This window comes from Saccopteryx leptura, chromosome 1 (assembly GCF_036850995.1).
Source record: "Saccopteryx leptura isolate mSacLep1 chromosome 1, mSacLep1_pri_phased_curated, whole genome shotgun sequence".
Taxonomy (NCBI): domain Eukaryota; kingdom Metazoa; phylum Chordata; class Mammalia; order Chiroptera; family Emballonuridae; genus Saccopteryx; species Saccopteryx leptura.
Genome location: NC_089503.1, coordinates 311,812,797 through 311,829,537, shown reverse-complemented (window position 1 = coordinate 311,829,537; position 16,741 = coordinate 311,812,797). Strand labels below are relative to the sequence as shown.

At 41.4% G+C, this 16,741-nt stretch overlaps 1 protein-coding gene across 4 annotated transcripts in view; it reads right to left on the bottom strand.

Annotated features, from left to right (window-relative positions):
• GRAP2 (GRB2 related adaptor protein 2) overlaps positions 1-16,741 on the bottom strand; it is a 74,827-nt gene that overhangs the window by 38,698 nt on the left and 19,388 nt on the right. The window contains exon 1 of one of the 4 annotated variants that reach the window (XM_066358470.1): positions 11,397-11,512. The exons of 2 other annotated variants lie outside the window; for them this stretch is intronic. The gene's annotated coding sequence lies outside the window, so the exon portion shown is untranslated. Of the gene's footprint in view, positions 1-213; positions 278-11,396; positions 11,513-16,741 lie in introns of those variants that run through there. One more of the 4 variants, XM_066358471.1, reaches the window with a different exon arrangement.

Here is a 16,741-nt window from a genome sequence, read left to right as displayed (position 1 = left end):
TTAGTCCAACACAAGAACAAAAATGAAACAGAAAGCCCACCAACCCTGCTGGAGATGTTTCTTCCAGCTCTACTCTGCTACAAAACAAATAGATCACTTGCCATTTCCTCATTTTATCTTTATTGTTTCCTAAAGCTATGACAACTGTCTACAGAGACACCATGAATCCTGCTGTCAAAACCCCAACATGAGTGAAACATTAAAAATACCCACCTGGAATCAGAAATCATCTACTGAGCCCCATAAGAAGGGTGAGAGGGGTGGTGGTGGATGTGAGTGGAGGACAAGAGGGAGACAGACATTTTGCAAGTCTCCAGGCGTCATTTATTTTTTCACTTTTTTTCACTTCCTATTTTCTATTCGCATCACGATTTCCTCTCAAATGTATCACCAGGATTTTATGGTGCCTTTATGTTCTCTTTTCCTTTTCTCCCCTTCTGTTCACTTCATGTCTGTTTTTTATTGATTTGGGCTCAGGAAGCGCGGCTCATTTATCATAAACTTGAAAGCCTCCATGGTCTTGCTCAGTCGTCACCAGGGCTGTAATATCATTCACAAATGCCGCAAAAATGTTCGGTGTTCTCTCCTTTCCCTCACCGTCTGTACTGCCTTAATTCTTATTTGGGCTCAAAAGGGTAGAGTAGATGACTGCATGACCACAACTACTTTAATCTTCTTGTCACTTTTATTTATATTTCCAAGCCCTTATTTATTAATGGAATGCGGGTCATTTTTCAGTTTCCTGGTCATAAAACTCACAAATTATTCTGGTTGACCAATGTCACCCTGTTAAATTTAATTGTCTAAATAAAAAAAACAAACTCACAAATGTGGGTATTAACCTATATAACAGCTCACCTTGCTTCATTCGATATATCTATCCTGAAAAGTCAGTGATAATTACACTTTTATATATTGTCACCCCATAAAGGTACTAAAAAGCTGCCAATGAAAGGAATAATATGCAAATTACTTCTATCAAGTGGAAACTTAGGTCTTAATTTGAGTTTGCTTAAACTGAGAAACACCTATATTGCTCTGCCTTGTTTAAAGTAATTGTCTTTCACCCTGGTCAGATAGCTCAGCTGGTTAGAGCCTTGCACTGATCCACCAAGTTTACAGGTTTGATCCTCAGTCAGGGCACGTACAAGACTCAATCAAAGAATGCATAAATAAGTAGAATAACAAATTGATGTTTCTCTCTCCTCCCTCTCTAAAATCAATCAATCAATCAATAAAATAGTTATCTTTTTCTATAATTGACATTTTTGATCAGGTAGGGCCCTAAATCTTAGGTTCTCATGGTTGAAAGTGATCTCAAAAGTTAGTTCAGTCTTTGCTTACCTTTTTGAGATGTCAGAGAATGGGTACACGGAGGGGTAGAATTGGACAGAATGGACTAATCACCTGTTGAACTGTTGTAGCGAACCAAAATGTGTCATTATAATTTTCAGTCTAAATTCTGCCCTAAGAAATAAAAACACTGAATATATAAAGATGACCTTCATCAGTCCCAACTTCTTATTTATAAGTTTAAATTCCCTGGGTCTATTCAACAGTGCTTTTCAACTTCTGGTCTGTGGACCAGAGCCACTCTGCCAGAAATTTCGTGCTGGTCTGCAAAAGAATTAACCATCCTGATATGAAGATTATACAATCTTCCATGTGACAGGTTCAGACTCCTTGTTCTCCTGGTCATTGTCCTCAGGTCCCATCACAGGTTTTCAATGTTTTTCTGAAAATATGTTACCTAGAATTGAACCCAGTGTTCAAGATGTGATCTAGGCTGGATTAAGTGGAATAAGGCTATTTAATTACTTTATCTGTACAGCCGATTTTTAATGATGTGTTACACTGTTGGCTGCTGGGGAATTCAACAACAACAACTATGACAAAACCCCAAGTGTTTCCCACTGTGAAGAGGGGTCAAGCTAGGTCTCTCTGCTTCTGCAGTTTATTTTGGGAAACAAAATGTGAGGCTCACATTTAATCTTTTTTTGTCATTCATCTTGTTTTTGTCCTCCCCTGTTGGCAATTTCTTCCATCAATCACAATTCTTTTGGGCATAAATTTGTATTCCTACCCTCTGGTTATCTCTTCCAAGTCTCTTTTCATAAGCAATCTCAATGTCTTTTTGGTCTTTGTTCCATAATAAATAGAACATGGGCTTTGGAGTCAGGCAGAGCTGAGTTTGAATCTTGCCTCCTTCCTTCACCAGCTGTGTGATCATAAGCAAATTGGTTATCTCGGAACTTACCTAAAGACTCCCTCTAGGTTGTCATTAACCCATGAATCAACATTATCTGAGTATCAATTCCAAACCCGCCAGATTAAGTATTTATCCTTCAGCAGGTCTTTCTGCATTTTGTTCTCTAGGGTATCATGAAAAATGTAACCAAATGCCCTACTAAGATCACTGTGCTGTGTCTATGACCCTTTCTAAGATCACTGTGCTGTGCCTGTGGGCCTTTCCTTATAGGCCAGTCTAATAACCCTCTAGGAAAAGAAAATAAACCAGAACAGGGTAAACTCTTCCTTTGGGGCCATGCTTGAGAAAAAGCAAAGTAGAAGAAATTCGTCTCCTCAATTACTTTCTCTTTTGTGTTTTCTGTTCCCTACTCCTTGTCCACTTTTCCAGACTATTGAGTCTCCTTTTGATGTCTTCTATTTTTTCATTTTTTGAGAGGGAGATAAAGAGAGAGGGAGAGAGACAGAGAGAGGAGAGAGACAAAAAGGAAGAGAGAGGAGGAGAAGAGAGATGAGAAGCATCAGCTCATAGTTGCTTCACTTTAGTTGTTCATTGATTGTTTCTCATATGTGCCTTGACCAGGGAGCTTAAACTGAGCCTGTGACCCCTTGCTCAAGCCAGTGGCCTTGGGTTCAAGCCAGCAATCTTGGGCTTCAAGCCAGTGACCTCTGGGCTCAAACCAATGCCCTTGGAATCATGTTGATGATTCATGCTCAAGCTGGCAACCTTGGAGTTTTGAACCAGGGACCTCAATGTCCTGGGTTGATGCTCTAGCCATTGTGCCACCACTGGTCAGGCTTGATGTCTTTTAAATAGGCCACTGTCATCTTACCTACCATGCCTCCTTCTTTCTCCACCCTATTCCTTCTGCTAGGTGGAGCAAAGACCCCTGTGTGTTGAAGCTTTCTGACATACACTTTCTTGGAGTCATCTTCCCATTGGACCCACTACCTCCCAGATCCACTCGAGACTGTCCTGTTATCATTCAGGCCTTCAGCAATCTCTCTGGCATCCTGTCTCTGTAAATTGACTTCAGAAAAACCACATACCTCGTGCAATGTACTTTAGTAAATGGTTTCTCATTATTCTCTAAGTGCCCCATCTGCATCTTTGTCTCTGCACTGGTTTTTCTTCTGCCATCTAACTCAGGCTGCCATACACAGTTGTGCAGGTTGTTTACTGTACAAGGGCCTCTGGATGAGACTGCAGTGGGGTTAGTCCACCTGCTGCTGCTCTCTAATCAAGCTGTGAGTTCCGGTATGGGACTGCATCTGTCTAAAGTTAGGGCACATGTTTCTAACTTAAAGGCATCTGGTCTAACTTCAACTACTCCTTCGAGGTTTTACTGAGGACCTGCCTGTCAAACCCCATTCTCTTGCTTCTTTATTCTTTTGGGGGATTCAATCTATCTACCCCTGGCTTGGCACTATGGCCATATCAAGTGAGATAGGCAAGCACAAGGGTTTTTGGAGTCAGGCTGCCAGAGTTCAAATCCTGGCTCTACTACTAGCTAGGATTCATGCTCAAGCTGGCAACCTTGGAGTTTTGCCAGTGACCCTGAGCAAGTTATTTAATCCTCTGAGCCTCAGTTCCCTTACCTTTAAAACAGGAATAATAATAGTGTTCTTGTAAAGAATATGTGAACTATCCACCTAAAGCACTTAGTCTGGTGGCTGGCACATAGTGGACCCTCAGAAGTTGTTAGCTACTGCTACTTTATGCACCAATAGCTAGCAATTGAGACATGCTGTGGCTCTTGGGAAGCATGTCAGAGAACCTGCCCACCTCACTATGCAAGGAGGGCTGCTAGATAAACAGAGAATGCCCAGTTCAAATGGAATTCAGATAAACAAATAGTTGTCCAGTATATCTCAAATTTTTACCTTCCTCATGGAAATTTCAAAGTGTTAATAATGGCAAGGAATCATTTCATCTTTTCATGGTCTCATCTTGATATTCCCTGCTGTTCCTGCACCTCACACAATGCCTGTCCCACAGAGGCTCTTATGTGAAAACTGGGAAGTGGGCTGACCTCTGAAGTGAGACCTGAGATCTCGATGAAGCCTTTATGTGTTCTTGTGATGGTTATGGTTTGCATGCAGAAATACATATTCTCTCATTCATATATCCTATGGGTTTCAAAATGTCCTACTGTCTTTCTTTACCTTTCTTCTTCTTTTTTCTTTCCTTCCTTCCTTCCTTCCTTCCTTCCTTCCTTCCTTCCTTCCTTCCTTCCTTCCTTTCCTTTCCTTTCCTTTCCTTTCCTTTCCTTTCCTTTCCTTTCCTTTCCCTTTCTTTCTTTCTTTCTTTCTTTCTTTCTTTCTTTCTTTCTTTCTTTCTTTCTTTCTTTCTTTCTTTCTTTCTTTCTTTCTTTCAATTAAGTGAGAGGCAGGGAGGCAGAGACAGACTCCTGTAGTTGCTCCGGCCAGAATCCACATAGCAAGCCCCTACCATACAATGCTCTGGCCATCTGGGCCGCAGCTCTGTTGCTCAGCAACTGAGCTATTTTAACGCCTGGGGCTGAGGCTATGGAGCCATCCTCAGAGGCCAGGGCCAACTTGCTTGAACCATTTGAGCCATGGCTATGGAAGGGAAAGAGAGAGAGTTGGGGGGGGGAGGGAGAATGGATGGAGAAGCAGATGGTCGCTTCTCCTGTGTGCCCTGAACAAAAATTGAACCCAGGACTTCCACTCACCAGGCTGACACACTACTGCTGAGCCAACTGGCCAGGGCCTCTCTACCTTTCTTGTATTCATTGTTACTTTTAATACTATGCAGGGAAAAAGACATCCTTTTACCAGTGTGCACTCTAGGATACCACATGTTTTGATAAGTGGGTTTTATATATTGAAATTTCTGTTTTCATAAGTAAATTTTCTTATAATCCAAACTTGTGGTAAGGCAGGCATCCTCTAAACCCTCTTACATAGATATTCTTCTTGTAATTATTCTGGCATTTCATGTCATTATTCTCAAATTTATTATCTTCTTTTTCATATCTATAACTCATCAAATTTTTCCATGCTTGGCATTTGCACCACAGTAAAAAATTCCTGGGCAGCAGCCTGAATACATTATTAGTTCCATCACGTAGTGACCAGCTTGACATTTATTTGTATCACCATGTACCTAGTCCTGATGACAAATAATCCTTAAATCACTTGCTGACACCTCGTCCTTTCTTTATATGATCTGTGCCTTCCTAGAGCCTGTCTCTTCCTGGAACCACTGTAGAGGAAGTTACTAAACCACCAGCAGTACCAAATGTGGTTCTGTTTTTTTCATGCTCTTTTCTTTTTTATAGTCTTTCATTTCAAATCCTCCATTATTGACTTGTTGGGCAAATAAGTTTGTAAAATTTGTGTTATTTGATTTTGCTCACTTTTATTGTTAAAAATGGCCACTGCCCACGTGAAACTGCTAATTACCTTCCTGCTTGGGAAGGGGCTTTGTTATGCTAATGTGTGCTGGAGGAGGGGTTTTTGCACCAAGAAGTTTTAAGAAGAAGGAGAAAGGAGAAGAAGGGGACCATATTTTTGCAGAGTTTGTGCAGAGAGGACAAGGGAGAAGGTGTGCAGATGGGGAAGCAGAGGTGACTGAGCTGGTGGGGGATCTTTGATTCTAGGAAAACCGGAAAGATTTTCCTGGTTGTGGAACTGGAGAATGTGTGAGTGGGTTTTGGTGCCCCGTGTGTTTGTGTTTACTCGCCAGCCAGTTGCAAGGCTAGAATAAAGGTATGGCCCACCAGTTTTTGACTCCACTGTTTCTTTACTGTCTGTCTGACTTTAATGGGAACCTGGCTGTGATGACTGCGACTACTGGCCCTACATAACTCCTTGCTTGGGTTCTTTTCTCTTTCCCAACTCTGTCTGCACAGCCAAGTAACAATGGTTTCTCCTCAGGGTAGTCTTCAGATTTTCCATTGCTTGACTCCACTGGGCTCTCATGCTCCTTATCTCTCTCAGGAGTGTCTCCTTTATACTTTATGCATTTGCTCAACAAACACTGACTAGGCCCTACTTTGTGCCAGGCATCGTGCTCATCGTGGAAATCCAGAGTGGGCCAGAGAGCCCATCATAGACCTCACCTGGCTCACAGTGTGATAGGAAAGACAGACAAGTTGACCAGACAAGTGAGGTCAATGTGATGATGAAGCCAAACCTCAAGTGGTTGAGAGGTTCAAAAGAGTGATTTTTTTTTTTTTTTCATTTTTCTGAAGCTGGAAACAGGGAGAGACAGTCAGACAGACTCCCGCATGTGCCCGACCGGGATCCACCCGGCACACCCACCATGGGGTGACGCTCTGCCCACCAGGGGGCGATGCTCTGCCCATCCTGGGTGTCGCCATGTTGCGACCAGAGCCACTCCAGCGCCTGAGGCAGAGGTCACAGAGCCATCCCCAGCGCCCGGGCCATCCTCGCTCCAATGGAGCCTCGGCTGCGGGAGGGGAAGAGAGAGACAGAGAGGAAAGCACGGCGGAGGGGTGGAGAAGCAAATGGGCGCTTCTCCTGTGTGCCCTGGCCGGGAATCGAACCCGGGTCCTCCACACGCTAGGCCGATGCTCTACCGCTGAGCCAACCGGCCAGGGCCAAAAGAGTGATTCTTAATCCAGCCTGGGGTGGGAACAGGTGCAGGAGGGACCAGGAAAGCTTCTCAAATGAGGTGACAAATAAACTCAGTCTTGCAGACAAGTGGAGGGCATGTATGTCACAGAGAAAAGGGTATGTGCAAATAGGAGTTGGGGAGCCCATTTGGTTCATTGTAGCCATCGTGGACTGGCAGGGGGCAGGACTGGTGATAAAGGAAAGGGTAGACAACCATGGAGGACCATGCTAAGGACTTTGGACTTTTATCCCAAAGGTGATAAGGAATAACTAAATTTTTTGACAGCATTTACATTAAAAAATGTTTAATCTGGTGGCAGTGTGAGGGATTGGAGGGCAGGGTGAATGGCTGTGGAGAAACTACTGTAAGTAGTCTTGGCTAGAAATGATGAGAGCCTGAAATATGACAATGAGAGACCATGCTCTTTTTCTTGACATTGGGCCTTTGCACATGTTTTTATCTCCATAGCAAGTACTTTCCACATACCTGAGATTATGCCTGCAAGAACCTGAGAAATAAAAACTATCTTTATATGCACCTGAAAGATAAGGAAACTACGACTCAAAGAGGTTAAATGCATGCTGAAGTTCACATGCATCAAAACATGTGGAGCTAGGTTTCAAATTCAGCCTGTGCTCTTTTTTTTTATTTCTTTTTTTATTGATTTAAATTTATTGTGTTTACATAGATTCAAGTGTTCCACCGAATACATCCTCCTGCACCCCCGAATTCCCCTCAACATCCTTCTTGCCCCTCCCCCTAACACCCTCCCCGCTTTCCTCCAGGATTTGCTCTTCTGTTCTCTATCACGCTGTTATGTATATATAATTTCACCAAGCTCTTTCCCTTCTCTGATCTCATCTTCTCATCCCTTTCCCTCTGTCCGCTTTCCCACTGGTCCCTTTGATCCCTCCTCTGCCTCTATTCTGTTCCTCAGTTCACATTGTTCATTGGATTCCTCATATGAGTGAGGTCATATGATATTTTTATTTCTTGCCTGGCTTATGTCACTTAACATAATAGTTTCCAGGTCCATCCATGTTGTTGCAAAAGGTAGTATTTCCTTTTTCATGGCCCCATAGTATTCCATGTGTATATGTAGTACAGCTTTTTAATCCACTCGTCCACTGAAGGACACTTGGTCAGCCTGTGCTCTTAACTAATATTGTCCCTTGTCTTGACTCAAGAGAATCATTGTGACTTTTTGGCCAATTGGGAGTTACTAAAAGGCAGATAAGTCTAGAGCAGTACTATCCAATAAAATATAATACAAGCCACACATGTAATTTTAAATATTCTAGTAGCACATTAAAAGAAAATTATTTTTAATAACTCATGTTATTTGACCCAATATATCCAAAATATTATTTCAACATGAAATCAGTATAAAATATTATTGAAATATTTTGCATTCTTTTTTATGAACTAAGTCTTGTGTGTATTTTACACTTACTGCACATTTCAACTATATCTAAAGTATTTAATAGCACATATGGCTAGAGGCGGCATATTGGGCAGCACGGGTCTAAGAAGGGCTCTTAATATTTCTGCTGTGCGCAGTATGGTAGATGGAGACAACCTTTTCAGAGATAAGGGAATATAGGAAGAAAAGAAACTGGAAAGAATTTGAAATGTTCAACATCTAGGTGACCCAGTCAGGGGTCGAGTATATAAGTGTGGATCTCAGCAAAAAGGTCTGAGTAGACATAAATTTGGGAGCTATTCTCATACAGGTGGTTTTTAAAACCACAGGTAAGAAGGAACTCACAAAGGTAGATTATGTAGAAGGACTGAGCCTTTGGAAACAGCAGGAAGGGATGGATGCCTTGTGCAGGTGAAGGAGTTCATTTGTAGCAACAGGTGAGGCATCTCCTCTTGAATGGGAAGGAAGGAGGACAGGTGAGTGTGGATGCAGAAGTAAATTTGTGTAGGTAAAGGGTGTGGGGAGAGGCAGGAAGTATGGCTTTAATCTGATGTTGGCAGGGGTTCTCTTGGCTTATTCTACTTCTTCTCTTTTATCTGACTACTCACAATCTATATGTGAAAAGGGGAGGGAGAGGTAAACAAAATGTAAATATTTGTCCATCCAGGGACTAAAACCTAGATGAGCATTCATTTCTTCTAATTGCAACCCCATTCATACTCATTTCTCATTAACTATTTTATTTTGAAATAATAATAAATCCACAGGAAATTGCAAAAATAGTATAAAATATTCCCATGTACTTTTCATCCTGCAGCCCCTAATGGTGACATCTTGCATCACCACAGTACAGTATCAAAACCAAGAAACTGACTTTGGTACGATACTATTAACTGGACTGATATCTTCTCTTTTACTACTTCCTAGCAGGAAGTACCCTGAATAAAAAAAAATCAAAATGATGCAAGATGTAATGTCCAATCAACCAAGAGCTTTGTGTGTATTTAAGAGGTTTTATCACCTTAGCTAAGTGACATGCATCAAATACAACACTGAACGTCACCTGAATGCTTAAGCCAAAAATACCTTGTTACAGCCATATGCAATTTGTACCATCATTATGTAGTTAGACCAGGCTCTTCACTATCTGTTTGGCTTTATCTCATTATGAAGAACAGCAAAGAAGAACAGACTGTTGTGTTGTGCCCATCAGCATTTACAACAAAGAATGTGTGATTCAAAAGAGAGAAGCAAGATGCCCAAGATTGCACTACTGTATAACTCATGTCTTGCTGACTACAAAACTGTAGCTCAGTTTATGACATCCCACTATCTCTTGGTCAATGGTTATTTCATGCAAGAATAATGGATTAGAAGGGAGTTAGTATTCTGATTAGTGACTTCATCCAACTTTCAAACAGGGAGGATTTCAGAGGAACCTACAGCACCCAATACAGTAGACTACTCAATAAATGTTAGGAGTTTAATCCAAAACAAATAAGGCTAGACAAGACAGGCCCATTTCTCAAAAGCAGAATCAAACAAACAACCAAGAATTTCTCTTTGCTATCAAGCAACAAAAACCAATAAGAGAAAATCAAGCCATCTTGAAGGGAATAGTGGCTGTCCATCAGCCAAGGTCTAGCCAAGACAAATAACCTATTTATTAACAGAGTGAGAGAGTTTCTCTGTATTTTCACTGTAAGTGGTAATTTGTTAACGGTAAATATGGAATGACTTTCTTTCTCCCTTGGAGATAAATGAGCTCTAGTTCTCAAAAACAATATATCTGGCAAGAGGTAGAAGACAGAAAAATGAAGTGTTTTGTCCACAAAGATCTGAAAAGCAAAGGAAATACATATCTCTGGTAGCTGGGTGAAAAGAGTTTGCCCTTACAATTTCTGAGCAGCTGAAGAAGGAAACATTTAGCAGGAATAGGCTGACTAAGAGTGGTCAGATGTCTTTAGGCTGAGTGATCTCTACAAATGACATTTCTCCTACACGGGCCCCTTATTTATATTTTGTGTATCTAAACCTTCCCTTATATGGCTGTGTCTTGTATCTGTGCTACCAGTAATAAAATAGTTTCTGAAATATTCAAGAAGACAGGTTGAGGGCAATTTGCAGTTGTGAAGACAAACTGAAGGGAACACCCCTCAGGGAAGGGGGCTCCTGACTCCGTTGAAGCCAGCGGGAAGCATCTTCAGCCCTCAAGTGTTGAATAGAGCAGAACCCTCAAGAGCTGAGGAAAGTGGCTGAAATCAACTCAGCTCTTTAAATGCTGTTTTCTAATAGTCAAGGGGCAGAAAAGAAAAGCCACATGTTTGATGGACTAGACCTGAATTGACCAGAGTTCACATTCAGCCATGAGTTGAGATTCAGTTGTTGACCACTCCTATAACAATGCGATTCAGCCATTTGTTTGGGGATGAATAGGTGCTGCCTGCACTTTGAAATCTGTGCAAATGCTTAAACAGACCCCAGTCACCAGTCAGACAAGAATGCCACCAGATGGGATTTAAATATCCACCCTCCCTTTTTTAGCTATTGAAATGTGAGAAATTCCTTCCATTATCTAGTCCACTGCAGGGGACTATTTTTATCAGGGTCCTCAACCCCAGCTCTGAGACACATCACAGATATTCCTACGAAAGTTCCAGAAGTCCACAGTAAGATAAACCTCAAGCCAGACTGACTTGCATACTCAGGCAGAGAGGGTGGCAAGTCCTGCCACAGCACTATTGCTGGCCATCACTTTAAATTGCAGGTAAGCTAAGTGAAGGCGACATGGCCGCCAGGGCAGAATTAAAATGTAATCAACATGGCATCTGGTTTCTCTTCTCTATTTAGTTTTCACAGAAGCTAACATGAAAAAGGGGAAGAGGCAAGGAGGGAAAATAAGGAGAGACAGAGCTCCTTCTGGGAAAAACAATTCTAGTCCTGAATTCTCAACTGTGCCTTTCACCTTAGAAAGCTACTGACCACTTTAACTAAGCACCCTGTGACAGACGCGCTAAGTTTGATACAAGCTAGAATCAGGCAAGGAGTAGCAGCTTCTGCCTCAATCTTTCTGCTGTCTCCCTTCCGTAGTCTAATCACAATAAATATATTTATACTCACTTGATTTTGTCAGCCAGACAATGCTCCCCTAATTGGCAGTGATCAGGATTCCAGAATTGCTTGGGTGAACCTGCTGTCTTTCTATCAGGCAAAGCAATAAGGGGCCGCTAATGCAGTCTCCATTAACAATTTCCAGCGGAATAAAAACCAGTCCCCTGACTCCTGCATGGCATGAATTTTCCTAACAGGTCCTAAAATCAACCCTTGAGTAACTCAGACTTATGTGAACCTGCCCAGCATAGAAGCTTTGATAAATGTCCCCCCCACACCTCCCCCAGCTCAAGTGCACAGAAAAAGAAGTATAGCCACTTCCTTCTGTTCAAGGTTCTTTTGTTCTTTTGTATTTTTTCTTTTTTTTCTTTTAGAGGGCTTATGGAGTTAACTGTCATTTTTGGTTCTTGGGTCTTTGTAAATTACAGGGACATCTGGTACACAGTTTACTGCATTTGCTAGCTCCGGTATGTGTGGTTATGTATGCAGTCCCCGCTGCCTATGCATGTTAACACTATACATACATAATTGATGCATGCATAATGTGGAACTTGAGTGCATTGGTATATTTTGACGTTTAAGTGTGTCTACTGAGGTACTGATTATAAGTAATTGCTCAGTAAATATTTTTAAATGAATGAATGCATCAAGAAGGCAAATGTCATTCATTCATTCACTCATTAGACATTTAATTGTCCAGGCACTGGGCTAGATACAGGGTGTTCAATGATGCAGACCCACAGTTCCTGCCCTCCAGGAGCCCACAGTTGAAGGGCAAGAGGCAGGCTCATCAACAGATGATTATAAGACATCACGGAGACCAGTGACAGAACTCTGTGTATGCAGTATGGGAGCTCCGAGGGAGACCTTAGTCTGTCTTGTGGAGGGGGTGAGGCCAGTGGGCATTTTCTGAAGGTGGTTAGGCCTAAGCTGGGGCCTTAAAGGGTTTCAGACAAAGAGGATAGCACAATCAATGGCAGGCCACAAGAAACCACAGGGTATAAGCAGACCCACAGTTCCTAGAAGCCAGAAGGTGTTTTAGGAAAGTCTGGAGTCAGGGAGTTGGCAGAAATGAAGTGGAGGCTTAGGCAGGACTGGATTGGGGTGGGTGGGGGTCTGAGGGAGTAAAGGAAAGGAACTTCCTTGGTTTAGAGGGGCAAAATAATTCTTCTGAATTGTGCCAGAATTTGTACACTCACACAGCTCTCAAAGTAGCATCTGGACTAGCTTCGGATGCGTTGCTGGGGTGCAATCAGGAGATTTGGTCATTTACTGGATCTGTCATTGACAAGCTGTGTGAACTGGGCATGGGCTGGCTTCCGTGTAGGTAAGCAGAGGAGATGGACTTTGCAAGGCTCTAAGATTCCTCCCAGCTTTCATGCTGTAAGTTGCCTAGATTATGAGGTCTGCACATAGACCACACCTGGGCCTGGCCTGTACAAACCGTGGGATTCTATGCAGCATACAACATCAGAGTATCGCTGTTTTAGAGTGTGGAGAAGCTAGGCACATTGAGCACAATTTTATAGGACTAAGAAGTAGTCACAGAAATGTACCATAGGATAGAAATATCCAGCCTAGGTCAGGGTCTCATTATCTCAATTCTGAACCCCCCAACCCCAGTTAACCCTTTGAGTAGTACGAACGTTCATGTATGTCCTCATGGCTTCTGACCATCCAGAGTACAATCGTACATGTACAATGGTAACATTAAAAAAAGGTAAATGTATGTTCTTCTTGTTTCCATAAATTGGTTATCAAACAAACATGATTTTAAGTTAATAAAACTGTAACTGGAACTAATTTCATTTTTTGAAAAAAAACAAACACGTCATTGCTGGGGGTCAGCAAGCATGAAAAAAACTCACTATTCAATGGATTAAATTCATAGCACAGAACTCTGATTTAGTTTTTGCAAAGCATTGTTTAGCTCACATCATTTCTGCTCAAAAACTCTCAATGATTCAGTTGACTTATAGACACAAGCCCAAAGTCCTTAGAGCGGCATTCAAGGCCATCCCCAAGCTATCCCTTTCCTTACTTGCTACAACCTCTGCCTCAGCCAGGTGTGACCCCTAGCAATGGCATCCATGAATGTTCCCACCACTGTGCCTTTTCTCACTTTAGATCCCCATTTAAGGTCCAACTTATATTCAAATCCACCTATCTCTTCTAGGAATGCTATCTGGTCACCCTGTCTTCTTCTGAACCCTGTGTGGCACTTATGGGCCATATTGTTCATTCTGGACTATTAATTTCACTTTGTGGTTTGTATCTTACCTCCCCAGCTTATTTTTAAGCCACAGAGGATAGTAACTATGTTTTTTAAAAAGATTTTATTTATTTATTTTTCAGAGAGAGAGGGGGGAGAGAGAGAGAGAGAGAGAGAGAGAGAGAGAGAGAAAGGGGAGGAGCAGGAAGCATCAACTCCCATACGTGCCTTGACAAGTCCAGGGTTTTGAACTGGCAACCTCAGTGTTCCAGGTCAACGCTCCATCCACTGCGCCACCACGGGTCAGACAGTAACCATGCTTCTATGCATATAACACAGTGTCCTGCTGATAGTTAATATTTGCTGATGATATGTTTCCAACATTGTAGCCTCTATGAGACTGTTGAGTAAAATCCATGGGAAGTGTGATGATTATTATTGTTGTTAGAGTGCTATGGCCTGAAGTTCTTTTTCTCTCTTCTTGGAAAAAAAGAAGGAACTTTAGATAGAGTGGTTTGGTGCAACCATTTTGGAGTAATGAGATTGTAAAACATTTCTCCCACGATTCATAAACGATATTTTGTATGTGTTACTTTGGAGCTTAAAGTTCATCCAGGAATGAGTTATTTCAGAGATCAAAAGAAGTGTATGTGCAACCAACCAGGAGGAATAATCACTCTGCTAAATTTAAAGGGGGAAACTATTGAACCTCCAGAGTGAAAGTAGAAATGGTTAAACATTACCTGACTAGAGAGGAACATGAGTGACTTACCTAAGTCTGGCCCTGATGTTCAGTTTTTATTGTCCATGTTCCATTGAGCAGCACATGGGATTTTTCACAAAAGAGGAACTGGCATTAAATCAATAAGGAAACACCACTTCCTTACTGATCCAACAGCATTTAAGGAAGCTGGATTTTGGCAATACGTACAACTGGGCAGTTAAAACCTAAGCTGGCAGCTGTGATTTTCCCAGAAGTAGTGCTTCAGAAGAAAAATAGCTTTTAAACTTTAGTTCCTTTTTTGCAAATTGGATTTGTTCATGAAAAACTGTTTTAAGTCCAAGGTTTTTTTCCCTTCTTTTATTTCCTCATTAGTAAAGGATAGATAGGACTGTTTCTTTTTACCCACATGGAAATTCATTCATTTTTCTCAACAAATATTTATTACTCAATAATTTATTACCTATCATGAGCCAAACACCATTTTAGGTGCTGGGGATGTAGATGTGAAGAAAAGAGGCAAAGTCCTTGACCTCATGGAGCTTGTCTACAGCTGGCTGGGTGGGTGGGGAAACAGAATAAAGTAGTAGATAAACACGTAGATATATGCTATGTCAGCCATAGATAACTGAAATAATGCTAACATTGTATTCGGAACATTAATTTCCAGATAATTAAAAATGAAGACTCCTACATAAATATTATCTTAGCTCATATGCCACATCTATTAAGGGGCATTTTAAAAAGAATAGTAAGGACTATATATACTGCTTTTACATGTGATGTTGATGTTCCCTATTGATTTTTTTAATGTTTTTATTATTTTTTTAAGATTTTAATTATTCATTTTAGAGAGAGGAGACAGAGAGAGAAATGGGGGGAGGAGCAGAAAGAATCAACTCCCATATGTGCCTTGACCAGGCAAGCCCGGGGTTTCAAACTGGCGACCTCAGTGTTCCAGGTTGACGCTTTTACCCACTGCGCCACCGCAGGTCAGGCTCCCTATTGACTTTCAACAGGAAATATGTCTTTTAGGAGCATTTCCAGAAGAAGGATTTGTGCCAACTTGTATTTGCTCTATTATGGCCCTTGCTGTGGTCTGCACAAGTAACCTGGAATTCCTCTGGACTTTTCTCTCTCTTTCCTTCTCTTTCCCAAATCTGGCAACTATCTGTCCTGGGTCTTTAAATCCTATCTTTTAAACATACTTTAAATAGACTCTCTTCTTTCCATCACCCTTTCCTTAGCACAGGCTTTATAACCTCTCTCTTTGACCCCTGAAACCTGCATCTCCCTGTTCCTATGCTCAAATTCTTCCAATATCCCTCTTCATTCCCTCCAGAGTGGTTTGTAAAACATACCCTCCCTTGACTCCCCATGCCTGCAGGATGGAGCTCAGGCTTCTTGGGCTAGTCGCTACCAGCCTGGCTCAGCTGATCCAGGCAACTTTGTCTCTGCACCCTTCCCAGATTAAACGCCCCACTAATACCTGCACCATGGAAGGTTCCCTGGCTATACAACATGAAAATTGCTTCTTCCCTTAATACTTTCTTCCTCCTTTCCTCTCAATCCTTGTCATCCTTTCATATGTTTTAAATGTCACTTTCTCTGTGTGGCCTTCCTGTGTCCACCAAGCAGAGCTGAATTCTTTCTCTCTTCTCTCACAAGGTTATCCTGATAACTTCTCATTTCAAGTACAGCCTCTAATGACAGAATTTTTCAATGGTTTTTTAACTTCTGTGTCTTCCTTCTCAAGCTGTAAGCTCCTTCAAGTAGAGAGTGTTTTATTTGTAATCTGAAACATAACACAGTGCCTGGCACATAGTAGACACTTAATAAATATTTGATGAATGAATGAATGAATGACCTATGGTCTCCTCTAGTTTGACTTGGGCTAAACTATACATTTGAGAATTAGGTGACTAAGGCAATATAACAGAACAAACCAACCAACCAGTATGGTAAAGAACTTAATTTTGCTCTTATGAACAATGTATTTTAAACATTTGAGCTAATGGATGCAGATGATATAGAATTACAAAACCAAATTTCCTAGATAATATTTCTGCATGTACTATAAATCTGGAGATGGTTTAGAAGTGAAAATAAATGATTAAAGCATGTAAAACAGAACAATTAAGTAATCTGGGTCATTTACTGCAGAAAAGAAACTTGAAGAGACTTAATAAAGACTTTTAATGCAAGACTGTACTCCAAGGGTGACTAACCATCCTCCTTCTGCATGCACATAAAAGAAAAAGAAATGAGATTGAAGTGCTACAAAGATTAAAGTTAAAAACAAAAAAGAACTCAATTGTTTCCTAAGTGGGATATATGAGCCCATTTCAAGTTAATATAACAAATAACTCGTGTTGAGGGCTTACTCGGAACCAGGCATTGTTCTAAATGCTTTCCCATTTA